Source organism: Triticum dicoccoides, chromosome 4A (genome assembly GCF_002162155.2).
Source record: "Triticum dicoccoides isolate Atlit2015 ecotype Zavitan chromosome 4A, WEW_v2.0, whole genome shotgun sequence".
Lineage (NCBI taxonomy): Eukaryota > Viridiplantae > Streptophyta > Magnoliopsida > Poales > Poaceae > Triticum > Triticum dicoccoides.
Window position 1 is genome coordinate 315,408,302 of NC_041386.1, and position 13,529 is coordinate 315,421,830.

Genomic DNA, 13,529 nt, shown 5'->3' on the forward strand with positions numbered 1-13,529 from the left:
TCCTCTTTGCCTCCTGCTGTCACTAACATTTTGCAGGAGTTCGCTGACGTTTTTCCACAAGACGTGCCACCGGGATTACCGCCTATTCGAGGGATTGAGCATCAGATTGACTTAATTCCCGGTACTTCACTGCCAAACCGTGCACCATACAGTACCAATCCAGAGGAGACGAAGGAGATTATGCGTCAAGTACAAGAGCTTCTCGACAAAGGTTATATACGCGAATCCCTTAGTCCTTGTGCTGTTCCTATTATTCTAGTGCCGAAAAAGGATGGTACATCACGTATGTGTGTTGATTGTAGAGGCATTAATAATATTACTATTCGTTATCGTCATCCTATTCCTAGGCTAGATGATATGCTTGATGAATTGAGTGGCTCTACAATATTCTCCAAAGTTGATTTGCGTAGTGGCTACCATCAAATTCGTATGAAATTGGGAGATGAATGGAAAACAGCATTTAAAACTAAGTTTGGATTATATGAGTGGTTAGTCATGCCTTTTGGGTTAACTAATGCACCTAGTACTTTCATGAGATTAATGAACGAAGTTTGACGTGCTTTCATTGGACGATTTGTGGTAGTTTACTTTGATGACATATTGATTTATAGCAGATCTTTGGAAGAACATTTGGAACATTTACATGCTGTTTTTATTGCTCTACGTGATGCACGTTTGTTTGGTAACCTTGGGAAGTGCACCTTTTGCACCGACCGAGTATCTTTTCTTGGCTATGTTGTTACTCCACAGGGAATTGAAGTTGATAAAGCCAAGATTGAAGCTATTGAGAGTTGGCCGCAGCCCAAAACGGTCACACAAGTGAGGAGTTTTCTTGGCCTCGCTGGATTCTATAGGCGTTTTGTGAGAGATTTCAGCACCATTGCTGCACCTCTCAATGAGCTTACAAAGAAAGATGTGCCTTTTCTTTGGGGTACCGCACAGGAAGAAGCCTTCACGGTATTGAAAGATAAGTTGACACATGATCCTTTACTCCAACTTCCTGATTTTAATAAGACTTTTGAGCTTGAATGTGATGCTAGTGGAATTGGATTAGGAGGTGTGTTATTACAAGATGGCAAACCTGTTGCATACTTTTCTGAAAAATTGAGTGGGCCTAGTCTGAATTATTCTACTTATGATAAAGAATTATATGCTCTTGTTCGGACTTTAGAAACATGGCAACATTATTTATGGCCCAAAGAATTTGTTATACATTCTGATCATGAATCTTTGAAACATATTAAAAGTCAAGCTAAACTGAATCGTAGACATGCTAAATGGGTTGAATTCATTGAGACTTTCCCTTATGTCATTAAACACAAGAAGGGAAAAGAAAATGTTATTGCTGATGCATTGTCTCGTCGCTATACTATGCTTTCACAACTTGACTTCAAAATATTTGGTTTGGAGACCATCAAAGATCAATATGTGCATGATGCTGATTTTAAAGATGTAATGCAGAATTGTAAAGAAGGAAGAATGTGGAACAAGTTTGTTGTTAACGATGGATTTGTGTTTCATGCTAACAAGCTATGCATTCTAGCTAGCTCCGTTCGTCTTTTGTTGTTGCAGGAGGCGCATGGAGGAGGATTAATGGGACACTTTGGCATGAAGAAGACGGAGGACCTACTTGCTACACATTTCTTTTGGCCAAAGATGAGACAGGATGTTGAGCGTTTTATTGCTCGCTGCACTACATGTCAAAAAGCTAAGTCACGACTCAATCCTCATGGTTTATATATGCCTTTGCCTGTACCTAGTGTTCCTTGGGAGGATATATCTATGGACTTTGTTTTAGGTTTACCTCGAACAAAGAAGGGGAGGGATAGCATATTTGTTGTCGTGGATAGATTCTCGAAAATGGCACACTTTATACCATGTCATAAAAGCGATGATGCTGTTAATGTTGCTGATTTGTTCTTTCGTGAAATTATTCGCTTGCATGGTGTGCCAAATACTATTGTTTCAGATCGTGATACTAAATTTCTTAGCCACTTTTGGAGATGTTTATGGGCTAAGTTGGGGACTAAACTGCTTTTTAGTACTACTTGTCACCCCCAAACTGGTGGACAAACTGAAGTAGTCAATAGAACGTTGTCTACTATGCTTAGGGCTGTTTTGAAGAATAATAAGAAAATGTGGGAGGAATGCTTGCCTCATATTGAATTTGCTTATAATCGTTCATTGCATTCTACTACTAAGATGTGCCCTTTTGAAGTTGTGTATGGTTTCCTACCTCGTGCACCTATTGATTTGTTGCCTCTTCCATCTTCGGAGAAGGTTAATTTTGATGCTAAACAACGTGCTGAATTGATTTTAAAAATGCATGAGTTAACTAAGGAAAACATTGAGCGTATGAATGCTAAATATAAACTTGCTGGAGATAAGGGTAGAAAACATGTTGTGTTTGCACCTGGAGATCTTGTTTGGTTACATTTGCGTAAGGATAGATTTCCTGATTTGCGCAAATCAAAGCTCCGTTTAGGCCCAAAATGGGTGCATGAAGCCTTGGACGAAATATACAAGATGCCACTTCATAAATTTCGTCCCGAGGCTATTTTAGGTGCTGCGTCACCTTATTATTGGGCCAGGCCCATGTAATTTCGAAATACATAAGTATAGGCTATTTTTAGAGTCCGTATGTGTGGGGAAACAAGAGATAGGGTTGATTTCGGACTCCTCCACCAAGGGCCACGAAATTCCCCCCTCTTCCTCCATATATACAGCCCTTAGGGCATCGTTTAGACTTTGGGTTTTGTTTAGATTAAAAGTTCGCCATAGCTGCAACTTCGCGTACTTCGTTTGTGTTCAACGACCAGACAAAGGCGTCACAGAACCCCACCTTGATCAATAAAGCTTTCATCTTATATTCGCAATATCCAGATTGCAATCTTAGTTTCTTGCTTGTTCTTCGTTTGCTCGCAGGAAACAGACCCTCGTGGTCAGGTTGATCGTGCTCCGGCGTGGTCAATAACCTCTCGGAGTTGGTTTAGCGATTGCTAAGGCGCGACGTCCTTGCACGTTCGTAGTCGGATCGTCAAAGTCGACTTCCACCAAAGCGATATCCATCATCTCATCGAAAGACGGGACACCTCCGCCTCTATCACGACTCAATCCTCATGGTTTATATATGCCTTTGCCTGTACCTAGTGTTCCTTGGGAGGATATATCTATGGACTTTGTTTTAGGTTTACCTCGAACAAAGAAGGGGAGGGATAGCATATTTGTTGTCGTGGATAGATTCTCGAAAATGGCACACTTTATACCATGTCATAAAAGCGATGATGCTGTTAATGTTGCTGATTTGTTCTTTCGTGAAATTATTCGCTTGCATGGTGTGCCAAATACTATTGTTTCAGATTGTGATACTAAATTTCTTAGCCACTTTTGGAGATGTTTATGGGCTAAGTTGGGGACTAAACTGCTTTTTAGTACTACTTGTCACCCCCAAACTGATGGACAAACTGAAGTAGTCAATAGAACATTGTCTACTATGCTTAGGGCTGTTTTGAAGAATAATAAGAAAATGTGGGAGGAATGCTTGCCTCATATTGAATTTGCTTATAATCGTTCATTGCATTCTACTACTAAGATGTGCCCTTTTGAAGTTGTGTATGGTTTCCTACCTCGTGCACCTATTGATTTGTTGCCTCTTCCATCTTCGGAGAAGGTTAATTTTGATGCTAAACAACGTGCTGAATTGATTTTAAAAATGCATGAGTTAACTAAGGAAAACATTGAGCGTATGAATGCTAAATATAAACTTGCTGGAGAAAAGGGTAGAAAACATGTTGTGTTTGCACCTGGAGATCTTGTTTGGTTACATTTGCGTAAGGATAGATTTCCTGATTTGCGCAAATCAAAGTTAATGCCGCGTGATGATGGTCCCTTTAAGGTGTTAGAGAAAATAAATGATAATGCATGTAAACTTGAGCTGCCTGCAGATTTTGGGGTTAGTCCCACTTTTAACATTGCAGATTTGAAGCCTTATTTGGGTGAGGAAGATGAACTTCCGTCGAGGACGACTTCATTTCAAGAAGGGGAGGATGATGAGGTGATGAGGACATCAATACAATTGTTACACCCACAGCCCCTGCTGCTATACATAATGGACCAATTACTAGAGCTCGTGCACGCCAACTAAATTACCAGGTACTTTCGTTTCTTGGTAATGATTCTAATGTTCATGAGAATATGATGCTGCCTAAATTGGATACATTTGTTTTGCTTACAAATGAAGGGCCTAGCTTGGAGAAGGATGAACATTGGAGCAAGAACAAGCATGGAGATGATGGCATGCGCAAGGGGAACAAGAACGGAGTTACAAGTGATGATTTCAGGACTTTGAAGCCACCATAATGGGTGCATGAAGCCTTGGACGAAATATACAAGATGCCACTTCATAAATTTCGTCCCGAGGCTATTTTAGGTGCTGCGTCACCTTATTATTGGGCCAGGCCCATGTAATTTCGAAATACATAAGTATAGGCTATTTTTAGAGTCCGTATGTGTGGGGAAACAAGAGATAGGGATGATTTCGGACCCCTCCACCAAGGGCCACGAAATTCCCCCCTCTTCCTCCATATATACAGCCCTTAGGGCATCGTTTAGACTTTGGGTTTTGTTTAGATTAAAAGTTCGCCATAGCTGCAACTTCGCTTACTTCGTTTGTGTTCAACGACCAGACAAAGGCGTCACAGAACCCCACCTTGATCAATAAAGCTTTCATCTTATATTCGCAATATCCAGATTGCAATCTCAGTTTCTTGCTTGTTCTTCGTTTGCTCGCAGGAAACAGACCCTCGTGGTCAGGTTGATCGTGCTCCGGCGTGGTCAATAACCTCTTGGAGTTGGTTTAGCGATTGATAAGGCGCGACGTCCTCGCACGTTCGTAGTTGGATCGTCAAAGTCGACTGCCACCAAAGCGATATCCATCATCTCATCAAAAGTCGGGACACCTTTGCCTCTATCAAGTGGTATCAGATTTCCAGGTTGCTCGGTGAGATTGCACAGTTTTTCGTAGTTTAGATCGAGTCTGTTCTTCATACCTACAGTCCACGAAAAAGCCACAAAAAAAATTAGGGTTAGTTCATCATATCCGAACCAATCTGAGCCTTTGCATAATCTTTTTAGGGTTTTGCTTTGTTGAATTTGCGGTTGCATCGTCGTGTCTAGTTGCTGGTCTTAGAGTCTAGTCTTTTAGAGTTTCGAGTTCTGGTCATAAGTTGTCACGCCGCCGCCGCACCATCATCATCGCCCCTGCCATCTACCACCACCGCTTATCCGCCACCGCTCCGAATCCGTATCCATATACCACCACCAATCCGTGTCCATATACCACCACCGATCCATATCCATATACTACCACCGCTACCACCACCGCTGCCATATACCACCACCATATATCCACCACCAATCCGAGTTCCTTGCATATTAGGTTTGTTTTCGGGATCCATCTAATTTCCGATTCGTGTTTCCTTGTCTGAGTAGTGATGAGGACATCAATACAATTGTTACACCCACAGCCCCTGCTGCTATACATACTGGACCAATTACTAGAGCTCGTGCACGCCAACTAAATTACCAGGTACTTTCGTTTCTTGGTAATGATTCTAATGTTCATGAGAATATGATGCTGCCTAAATTGGATGCATTTGTTTTGCTTACAAATGAAGGGCCTAGCTTGGAGAAGGATGAACATTGGAGCAAGAACAAGCATGGAGATGATGGCATGCGCAAGGGGAACAAGAACGGAGTTACAAGTGATGATTTCAGGACTTTGAAGCCACCATAATGGGTGCATGAAGCCTTGGACGAAATATACAAGATGCCACTTCATAAATTTCGTCCCGAGGCTATTTTAGGTGCTGCGTCACCTTATTATTGGGCCAGGCCCATGTAATTTCGAAATACATAAGTATAGGCTATTTTTAGAGTCCGTATGTGTGGGGAAACAAGAGATAGGGTTGATTTTGGACCCCTCCACCAAGGGCCACGAAATTCCCCCCCCCCTCTTCCTCCATATATACAGCCCTTAGGGCATCCTTTAGACTTTGGGGGTTTTGTTTAGATTAAAAGTTCGCCATAGCTGCAACTTCGCTTAATTCGTTTGTGTTCAACGACCAGACAAAGGCGTCACAGAACCCCACCTTGATCAATAAAGCTTTCATCTTATATTCGCAATATCCAGATTGCAATCTCAGTTTCTTGCTTGTTCTTCGTTTGCTCGCAGGAAACAGACCCTCGTGGTCAGGTTGATCGTGCTCCGGCGTGGTCAATAACCTCTTGGAGTTGGTTTAGCGATTGATAAGGCGCGACGTCCTCGCACGTTCGTAGTCGGATCATCAAAGTCGACTGCCACCAAAGCGATATCCATCATCTCATCAAAAGTCGGGACACCTTTGCCTCTATCAAGTGGTATCAGATTTCCAGGTTGCTCGGTGAGATTGTACAGTTTTTCGTAGTTTAGATCGAGTCTGTTCTTCATACCTACAGTCCACGAAAAAGCCACAAAAAAAATTAGGGTTAGTTCATCATATCCGAACCAATCTGAGCCTTTGCATAATCTTTTTAGGGTTTTGCTTTGTTGAATTTGCGGTTGCATCGTCGTGTCTAGTTGCTGGTCTTAGAGTCTAGTCTTTTAGAGTTTCGAGTTCTGGTCATAAGTTGTCACGCCGCCGCCGCACCATCATCATCGCCCCTGCCATCTACCACCACCGCTTATCCGCCACCGCTCCGAATCCGTATCCATATACCACCACCAATCCGTGTCCATATACCACCACCGATCCATATCCATATACTACCACCGCTACCACCACCGCTGCCATATACCACCACCATATATCCACCACCAATCCGAGTTCCTTGCATATTAGGTTTGTTTTCGGGATCCATCTAATTTCCGATTCGTGTTTCCTTGTCTGAGTAGTGATGAGGACATCAATACAATTGTTACACCCACAGCCCCTGCTGCTATACATACTGGACCAATTACTAGAGCTCGTGCACGCCAACTAAATTACCAGGTACTTTCGTTTCTTGGTAATGATTCTAATGTTCATGAGAATATGATGCTGCCTAAATTGGATACATTTGTTTTGCTTACAAATGAAGGGCCTAGCTTGGAGAAGGATGAACATTGGAGCAAGAACAAGCATGGAGATGATGGCATGCGCAAGGGGAACAAGAACGGAGTTACAAGTGATGATTTCAGGAGTTTGAAGCCACCATAATGGGTGCATGAAGCCTTGGACGAAATATACAAGATGCCACTTCATAAATTTCGTCCCGAGGCTATTTTAGGTGCTGCGTCACCTTATTATTGGGCCAGGCCCATGTAATTTCGAAATACATAAGTATAGGCTATTTTTAGAGTCCGTATGTGTGGGGAAACAAGAGATAGGGTTGATTTTGGACCCCTCCACCAAGGGCCACGAAATTCCCCCCCCCCCCTCTTCCTCCATATATACAGCTCTTAGGGCATCCTTTAGACTTTGGGGGTTTTGTTTAGATTAAAAGTTCGCCATAGCTGCAACTTCGCGTACTTCGTTTGTGTTCAACGACCAGACAAAGGCGTCACAGAACCCCACCTTGATCAATAAAGCTTTCATCTTATATTCGCAATATCCAGATTGCAATCTCAGTTTCTTGCTTGTTCTTCGTTTGCTCGCAGGAAACAGACCCTCGTGGTCTGGTTGATCGTGCTCCGGCGTGGTCAATAACCTCTCGGAGTTGGTTTAGCGATTGCTAAGGCGCGACGTCCTCGCACGTTCGTAGTCGGATCGTCAAAGTCGACTTCCACCAAAGCGAAATCCACCATCTCATCGAAAGACGGGACACCTTTGCCTCTATCAAGTGGTATCAGATTTCCAGGTTGCTCGGTGAGATTTTACAGTTTTTCGTAGTTTAGATCGAGTCTGTTCTTCATACCTATAGTTCACGAAAAAGCCACAAAAAAAATTAGGGTTAGTTCATCATATCCGAACCAATCTGAGCCTTGCATAATCTTTTTAGGGTTTTGCTTTGTTGAATTTGCGGTTGCATCGTCGTGTCTAGTTGCTGGTCTTAGAGTCTAGTCTTTTAGAGTTTCGAGTTCTGGTCATAAGTTGTCACGCCGCCGCCGCACCATCATCATCGCCCCTGCCATCTACCACCACCGCACCGAATCCGTATCCATATACCACCACCAATCCGTGTCCATATACCACCACCGATCCATATCCATATACTACCACCGCTACCACCACCGCTGCTGATGAGGACATCAATACAATTGTTACACCCACAGCCCCTGCTGCTATACATACTGGACCAATTACTAGAGCTCGTGCACGCCAACTAAATTACCAGGTACTTTCGTTTCTTGGTAATGATTCTAATGTTCATGAGAATATGATGCTGCCTAAATTGGATACATTTGTTTTGCTTACAAATGAAGGGCCTAGCTTGGAGAAGGATGAACATTGGAGCAAGAACAAGCATGGAGATGATGGCATGCGCAAGGGGAACAAGAAGGGAGTTACAAGTGATGATTTCAGGACTTTGAAGCCACCATAATGGGTGCATGAAGCCTTGGACGAAATATACAAGATGCCACTTCATAAATTTCGTCCCGAGGCTATTTTAGGTGCTGCGTCACCTTATTATTGGGCCAGGCCCATGTAATTTCGAAATACATAAGTATAGGCTATTTTTAGAGTCCGTATGTATGGGGAAACAAGAGATAGGGTTGATTTCGGACCCCTCCACCAAGGGCCACGAAATTCCCCCCCTCTTCCTCCATATATACAGCCCTTAGGGCATCGTTTAGACTTTGGGTTTTGTTTAGATTAAAAGTTCGCCATAGCTGCAACTTCGCGTACTTCGTTTGTGTTCAACGACCAGACAAAGGCGTCACAGAACCCCACCTTGATCAATAAAGCTTTCATCTTATATTCGCAATATCCAGATTGCAATCTTAGTTTCTTGCTTGTTCTTCGTTTGCTCGCAGGAAACAGACCCTCGTGGTCAGGTTGATCGTGCCCCGGCGTGGTCAATAACCTCTCGGAGTTGGTTTAGCGATTGCTAAGGCGCGACGTCCTCGCACGTTCGTAGTCGGATCGTCAAAGTCGACTTCCACCAAAGCGAAATCCACCATCTCATTGAAAGATGGGACACCTTTGCCTCTATCAGTTCATGAGAATATGATGCTGCCTAAATTGGATACATTTGTTTTGCTTACAAATGAAGGGCCTAGCTTGGAGAAGGATGAACATTGGAACAAGAACGGAGTTACAAGTGATGATTTCAGGACTTTGAAGCCACCATAATGTGTGCATGAAGCCTTGGACGAAATATACAAGATGCCACTTCATAAATTTCGTCCCGAGGCTATTTTAGGTGCTGCGTCACCTTATTATTGGGCCAGGCCCATGTAATTTCGAAATACATAAGTATAGGCTATTTTTAGAGTCCGTATGTGTGGGGAAACAAGAGATAGGGTTGATTTCGGACCCCTCCACCAAGGGCCACGAAATCCCCCCCCTTTTCCTCCATATATACAGCCCTTAGGGCATCGTTTAGACTTTGGGTTTTGTTTAGATTAAAAGTTCGCCATAGCTGCAACTTCGCGTACTTCGTTTGTGTTCAACGACCAGACAAAGGCGTCACAGAACCCCACCTTGATCAATAAAGCTTTCATCTTATATTCGCAATATCCAGATTGCAATCTCAGTTTCTTGCTTGTTCTTCGTTTGCTCGCAGGAAACAGACCCTCGTGGTCAGGTTGATCGTGCTCCGGCGTGGTCAATAACCTCTTGGAGTTGGTTTAGCGATTGATAAGGCGCGACGTCCTCGCACGTTCGTAGTCGGATCGTCAAAGTCGACTGCCACCAAAGCGATATCCATCATCTCATCAAAAGTCGGGACACCTTTGCCTCTATCAAGTGGTATCAGATTTCCAGGTTGCTCGGTGAGATTGTACAGTTTTTCGTAGTTTAGATCGAGTCTGTTCTTCATACCTACAGTCCACGAAAAAGCCATAAAAAAAATTAGGGTTAGTTCATCATATCCGAACCAATCTGAGCCTTTGCATAATCTTTTTAGGGTTTTGCTTTGTTGAATTTGCGGTTGCATCGTCGTGTCTAGTTGCTGGTCTTAGAGTCTAGTCTTTTAGAGTTTCGAGTTCTGGTCATAAGTTGTCACGCCGCCGCCGCACCATCATCATCGCCCCTGCCATCTACCACCACCGCTTATCCGCCACCGCTCCGAATCCGTATCCATATACCACCACCAATCCGTGTCCATATACCACCACCGATCCATATCCATATACTACCACCGCTACCACCACCGCTGCCATATACCACCACCATATATCCACCACCAATCCGAGTTCCTTGCATATTAGGTTTGTTTTCGGGATCCATCTAATTTCCGATTCGTGTTTCCTTGTCTGAGTAGTGATGAGGACATCAATACAATTGTTACACCCACAGCCCCTGCTGCTATACATACTGGACCAATTACTAGAGCTCGTGCACTCCAACTAAATTACCAGGTACTTTCGTTTCTTGGTAATGATTCTAATGTTCATGAGAATATGATGCTGCCTAAATTGGATACATTTGTTTTGCTTACAAATGAAGGGCCTAGCTTGGAGAAGGATGAACATTGGAGCAAGAACAAGCATGGAGATGATGGCATGCGCAAGGGGAACAAGAACGGAGTTACAAGTGATGATTTCAGGAGTTTGAAGCCACCATAATGGGTGCATGAAGCCTTGGACGAAATATACAAGATGCCACTTCATAAATTTCGTCCCGAGGCTATTTTAGGTGCTGCGTCACCTTATTATTGGGCCAGGCCCATGTAATTTCGAAATACATAAGTATAGGCTATTTTTAGAGTCCGTATGTGTGGGGAAACAAGAGATAGGGTTGATTTTGGACCCCTCCACCAAGGGCCACGAAATTCCCCCCCCCCCCTCTTCCTCCATATATACAGCTCTTAGGGCATCCTTTAGACTTTGGGGGTTTTGTTTAGATTAAAAGTTCGCCATAGCTGCAACTTCGCGTACTTCGTTTGTGTTCAACGACCAGACAAAGGCGTCACAGAACCCCACCTTGATCAATAAAGCTTTCATCTTATATTCGCAATATCCAGATTGCAATCTCAGTTTCTTGCTTGTTCTTCGTTTGCTCGCAGGAAACAGACCCTCGTGGTCAGGTTGATCGTGCTCCGGCGTGGTCAATAACCTCTCGGAGTTGGTTTAGCGATTGCTAAGGCGCGACGTCCTCGCACGTTCGTAGTCGGATCGTCAAAGTCGACTTCCACCAAAGCGAAATCCACCATCTCATCGAAAGACGGGACACCTTTGCCTCTATCAAGTGGTATCAGATTTCCAGGTTGCTCGGTGAGATTTTACAGTTTTTCGTAGTTTAGATCGAGTCTGCTCTTCATACCTACAGTCCACGAAAAAGCCACAAAAAAAATTAGGGTTAGTTCATCATATCCGAACCAATCTGAGCCTTTGCATAATCTTTTTAGGGTTTTGCTTTGTTGAATTTGCGGTTGCATCGTCGTGTCTAGTTGCTGGTCTTAGAGTCTAGTCTTTTAGAGTTTCGAGTTCTGGTCATAAGTTGTCACGCCGCCGCCGCACCATCATCATCACCCCTGCCATCTACCACCACCGCTTATCCGCCACCGCTTCGAATCCGTATCCATATACCACCACAGCTGTCATATACCACCACCGCTGCCATCTACCACCATATATCCACCACCAATCAGAGTTCTTGTCATATTAGGTTTGTTTTCGAGATCCATCTAGATTCCGATTCGTGTTTCCTTGCCGGAGTAGGTTTCGGAAAAAAAAAAAAGTCCGGTAGTGATGAGGACATCAATACAATTGTTACACCCACAGCCCCTGCTGCTATACATACTGGACCAATTACTAGAGCTCGTGCACGCCAACTAAATTACCAGGTACTTTCGTTTCTTGGTAATGATTCTAATGTTCATGAGAATATGATGCTGCCTAAATTGGATACATTTGTTTTGCTTACAAATGAAGGGCCTAGCTTGGAGAAGGATGAACATTGGAGCAAGAACAAGCATGGAGATGATGGCATGCGCAAGGGAAACAAGAACGGAGTTACAAGTGATGATTTCTGGACTTTGAAGCCACCATAATGGGTGCATGAAGCCTTGGACGAAATATACAAGATGCCACTTCATAAATTTCGTCCCGAGGCTATTTTAGGTGCTGCGTCACCTTATTATTGGGCCAGGCCCATGTAATTTCGAAATACATAAGTATAGGCTATTTTTAGAGTCCGTATGTGTGGGGAAACAAGAGATAGGGTTGATTTCGGACCCCTCCACCAAGGGCCACGAAATTCCCCCCCTCTTCCTCCATATATACAGCCCTTAGGGCATCGTTTAGACTTTGGGGGTTTTGTTTAGATTAAAAGTTCGCCATAGCTGCAACTTCGCGTACTTCGTTTGTGTTCAACGACCAGACAAAGGCGTCACAGAACCCCACCTTGATCAATAAAGCTTTCATCTTATATTCGCAATATCCAGATTGCAATCTCAGTTTCTTGCTTGTTCTTCGTTTGCTCGCAGGAAACAGACCCTCGTGGTCAGGTTGATCGTGCTCCGGCGTGGTCAATAACCTCTCGGAGTTGGTTTAGCGATTGCTAAGGCGCGACGTCCTCGCACGTTCGTAGTCGGATCGTCAAAGTCGACTTCCACCAAAGCGATATCCATCATCTCATCGAAAAGACGGGACACCTTTGCCTCTATCAAGTGGTATCAGATTTCCAGGTTGCTCGGTGAGATTTTAGAGTTTTTCGTAGTTTAGATCGAGTCTGTTCTTCATACCTACAGTCCACGAAAAAGCCACACAAAAAAATAGGGTTAGTTCATCATATCCGAACCAATCTGAGCCTTTGCATATTCTTTTTAGGGTTTTGCTTTGTTGAATTTGCGGTTGCATCGTCGGTCTACTTGCTGGTCTTAGAGTCTAGTCTTTTAGAGTTTCGAGTTCTGGTCATAAGTTGTCACGCCGCCGCCGCACCATCATCATCGCCCCTGCCATCTACCACCACCGCTCCGAATCCGTATCCATATACCACCACCAATCCGTGCCCATATACCACCACCGATCCATATCCATATACTACCACCGCTACCACCACCGCTGCCATATACCACCACCATATATCCACCACCAATCCGAGTTCCTTGCTTATTAGGTTTGTTTTCGGGATCCATCTAGATTCCGATTCGTGTTTCCTTGCCGGAGTAGGTTTCGGAAAAAAAAAAGAGTCGGGTAGCCACGCTCCGTTTAGGCCCAAAATTTTTCGAAAACGCATTTTTCGAAAAAATTTCTAGCTATCCTATTTTTAGGTGTTTCTGAGTGTTTTGAGACAGGTGCCATTATAGGAAGTTTTTTTGACCCGTTTCCAGTTTTTGGGTCCGGGCAGTCGAAAAAAAAAAATTGGTCGAAAATTTTCGTGCCCATCCTGTCAGTTTGAGCTAGG